The sequence below is a fragment of the Octopus bimaculoides genome, chromosome 6 (assembly GCF_001194135.2).
Source record: "Octopus bimaculoides isolate UCB-OBI-ISO-001 chromosome 6, ASM119413v2, whole genome shotgun sequence".
NCBI classification, from domain to species: Eukaryota; Metazoa; Mollusca; class Cephalopoda; order Octopoda; family Octopodidae; genus Octopus; species Octopus bimaculoides.
The window spans coordinates 39,622,484-39,626,738 of record NC_068986.1 but is presented as its reverse complement, the minus strand read 5'-3'; the positions used below and the strand labels follow the sequence as shown (position 1 = coordinate 39,626,738).

The following is a 4,255-nucleotide window of genomic DNA, read 5'->3' as shown; positions in this document are numbered from 1 at the left end:
ATATGTATGTATGTATATCTATATCTGTGTGTGTCTTTGTGTCTGTGTTTGTCCCCTCATCACCACATGACAACCGGTGTTGGTGTGTTTACATCCCCATAACAGTGGGTCAGCAAAAGAGACTAATAGGATAAGTACTAGGCTTAAAAAAAGTCCTAGGGTCAATTTGTTTGGCTAAAACCCTTCACGGCGATGCTCCAGCTTGGCCTCAGTCAAATGACTGAGACAAGTAAAAGAATTCAAGAATAAAAGAATATATATATATATATATACACACACACACACATGCATACGTGTGTGTGTGTGTTTGCGCTTGTCCTCTACCACTGCTAGACGAATGGAGTTTGTTTATTTCCTTGTATCTTAATGGTTCAGATCAATTTGACCATAGTCCAATAACTAAACCAAACAAAACAACAAAAGATAGTCACACAAATCAGCCAACAAGGGAACCTCTATGCAAATCATGTCACTTGCCAAATCTCCACCAAATCAAAATAATGAGTTGGCTACAGTAGGAAAGCCTTTGTCTGTAGGTTTGTTTGGTCAAAGTTGACCTGGATAGAAGCACCTACATTGCCAGAATACAATGACATTAGATTTAAGGCAAAGAAAAATTCACTTTCTTGTAGAAAAAAATGACTTGTGAAACATTTTCATTCAATGCTAAGTTTTCATTAGGTTCTAGTATCAAGAACTGGCATTTACATCACATCATCATGCTTCAGTCCACATGAATAATTGTGAAAAGATTTGCTGAAGGATACAGTCAGACATCAAATGACATTAAAGAAACATTGATGGAAAGTATTTAGAAAGATTTGGAGTAAAAATTGAAGTTGGGTGGGAGCTAATGAAACCAATGCTTTGAAAGTGTGTGTGTGCACACGCGCGTGCATGCGTGTGCGAGTGTGTGTGTGTATTTAATGGAACAAACAGGAAAAATATAATTCAATACATGAGTTGATACATATCTTTTTTAATTGAAAGAAAAGATACTAAAGTGACTTAAGGGTCAAGAGTTTTATGCATGATATGCATAAAACATTCAGCCCTTGAATCACTTCTGTAACTTTTTTGTCAATACATACATAAATATATACATGCATGCATGTGTACATGCATATATGTATGCATGTAATAATGAAAAAAATGTGTGTGTAAATTTTGTTCATGTCTTTGCAGCTCACAAGCATTTGAAGTTTATTATGTGCAGTGGTCACTCCTCATCCTTATTATCATCATTTAATGTCTTTTTTCTATGATGGCCTGATTTAGATGGTTTGACAGAGTCCAACAATCCACAGCTATGTTGGGCCCAGTGTTGGTGTTGGCATAGATTCTACAGCTAAATGACTTTGCTAATGCCAACCACATTACAGTGTTTACAGTCCTGACATTGATCCATCCATCCATCCATCCATCCATCCACTCATCTATATACTTACATACACACTGAATTTAAATATGAGTTACTAAGTTTCATGTTGTGGAAACACAATAATTTGGCAGATGTATATATATCATACCTTGTATCTCCAAACAATACTTGAGGCTCAAATATACAACATGGTTGGTCTTAAGGATTGCTTGGAGACAGAAGGTAAGATATATAAATCTGCTGAATTATTGTATTTCCACAATATAAAACTACTAGAAACTGCATTTTAAAATTCTGTATATATTAAACGATATTTATCTCTCATAGGATGGAGTTGATCTTACTAATAATGGAACAGTGATATATATATATATATATATATATATATATATATATATCATCATCATCATCATCATAATCATCATCATTTAACAGCCATTTTTCTGTGTTGGCATGGGTTGGATAGTTTGAACAGAGCTGGCAAGCCAGAGAGCTGCACCAGGCTCCAGTCTGATTTGGCATGGTTTCTATGGCTGGATGTTCTTCTAAATGCCAACCACTTTACAGAGTGTGGTGGGTACTTTTACATGGCACATGAGTGCTGGTATGAATGCTTTTCTTCTTGAATACAGCAAAATACCAGGAATCTCTTCTGTTGTCATCTCATCTGAAAGGTCCAATATCCTGAGATCGTCCTTCATCAGGAGTGGCCATCGCAGACAATATGCTTCAGATGTCTGAAAGCTGGAAGACATGAACAAAATTTACACAAACATTTTTTTTATTATTTCATATTCATTTTGTTACAAAAGTTTTATAGGAATAAGAAATACATGTGTGCAATATTATTTATTCAATAAAGTAGCTTTTCTTTCTTTTTTAACTGCTGATTCATGTAAGTTTTAGTTATAAAATACACATATATTCCAAATATTTTTACGTTCTAGACTGATGATTGTTTTAACCATAGTGAGCATATGGTAATTAACTACAAGAACATCTAAGAAAAATATGTGAATTTGCATTTCAGTAACATAAAATTAGATTGTCAAAATTAAACCATAATGTAGAAAAAAAAAGAGATATTTTTAATGATATTTATTTGTCTTAGTAAATATCTGGTCACAACATAAAGGAAAAAATTTGTATAAAAAAAAATTGCAAGCCATTAAAATTAGAGATGTTTTAATCAGATACCACTTTACAAAATTACACCCTTATCACAATATTATTACAACAAACTGCAGACAGACAATGCTACAGTTATGAAACTAATAAAGCCACTATTTATGTTTCATAGTGATCTTGTGGGTCTCCAGCTTGTCTGAGAGTCATTGAAATATCTCGTTGATATGTTGTCATCAAGGTTGTATAAGTTAGCTCTGCCGGTTGATTATTTATAAAGACTGTACGATGTTCTGACCTCAAAACATTATAAAATACAGTAGTAGTAGTATCATCTTCATCATCATCATCATCATCTTCATCACTATCATTTAATATCTACTTTTCTATCCTTGCATGGGTCAGATGGAATCTGTTGAAGCAAATTTTCCTGTGGCCAGATGCCCTTCCTGCCACCATTCCTTACCTGTTTCCAGGTAAGGTAATAGTATGTTATACCAAAAATCAAGTGGGACTCACTAGTTCTGGTTTCCTTCAGTTCAGGATATTATATTTCTGGAGTTTATGAATAATCTCTTGATTTAGTTCCTGCTGTCATTCTGTTAGTTTCAAATTTATTCAGTCTGACTTATGTACTGATGTCATTATTAATATAACTAATAGATTTTAAGGTGGCAAACTGGTAAAATCATTAGCACGCCAGACAAAATGCCTAGCAACGTTTCTTCTGACTTTACATTCTCAGTTCAGATTCCACTGAGGTCAACTTTGCCTTTCATCCTTTCAGGGTTGATAAAATAGGTACCAGTTAAGCAATGGGTTTCCATATAATCAACTAGCCAACTCCCCTAAAATTTCAAGCCTTGTACCTACAGTAGAAAGAAATAATGAGTTCAAATTTTGACACAGGGTCAGCAATTTTTCAGGGGAAGGGTAAGTCAGTTACATCGACCCCAGTATTCAACTGGTACTGACCCTGAAGGGATGAAAGGCAAAATCAACCTCGGTGGAATTTGAACGCAAAATGTGAAGCTAGACAAAATGTCGCTAAGCATTTTACCCAGCATGCTAACAGTTGTGCCAGCTTGCCACTTTGCAGTAGAAAGAAATAGTGATTTCAGATTTTGGCACAAGGCCAGCAATTTATACTTACTTTATCAACCCCGAAGGGATGAAAAGCAAAATCAACCTCAGTAGAATTTGAACCCAGAACATGAAGACAGACGATATTCCACTTAGCATTTCACCCAGAATTCTAACAATTCTGCCAGCTTGCAACTTTACAGTAGAAATAAATACTGCAAATAGATTTTATTTTAATGGAAGATTATTGTATTTCCATTGCTGTTCTGTTCAAAGGTTTTACTTTTATTTTTGTGAATGAACTTTGTATATCTTCCTTAGAATTAGCAAGTCTTTTAGATATTTTTAATGCTGTCTAGGTAACTGGTTGGTCTTATCTTACAATGGAATGGTACGTGGAATTTCATAGTGTGTGTACTTTATATCTTTTACTTGTTTCAGTCATTGGACTGGGGCCATGCTGGGGCACCACCTTGAAGGGTTTGTAGTCAAACCAGTTAATTCCAGTACTTATTTTTTTTTTTAAGTCTGGTACTTATTCTGTCAGTCACTTTTACCAAACTGCTAAGTTATGGGGATGTAAACTAACATCAGTTGTTAAGCGGTAAGTTTGGGACAAACAAACTCTAAGATACACACACACACACACACACACACACACACACA

The 4,255-nt window shown here is 34.7% G+C and overlaps 1 protein-coding gene across 4 annotated transcripts in view; it reads left to right on the top strand.

Moving 5' to 3' along the window:
• Window positions 1–4,255, top strand: part of LOC106874565 (centriolar satellite-associated tubulin polyglutamylase complex regulator 1) — a 130,770-nt gene that overhangs the window by 83,538 nt on the left and 42,977 nt on the right. The window contains exon 8 of one of the 4 annotated variants that reach the window (XR_008264404.1): window positions 2,912–2,982. The exons of the other annotated variants lie outside the window; for them this stretch is intronic. The gene's annotated coding sequence lies outside the window, so the exon portion shown is untranslated. The remainder of the gene's footprint in view (window positions 1–2,911; window positions 2,983–4,255) is intronic. 4 annotated transcript variants of the gene reach the window in all.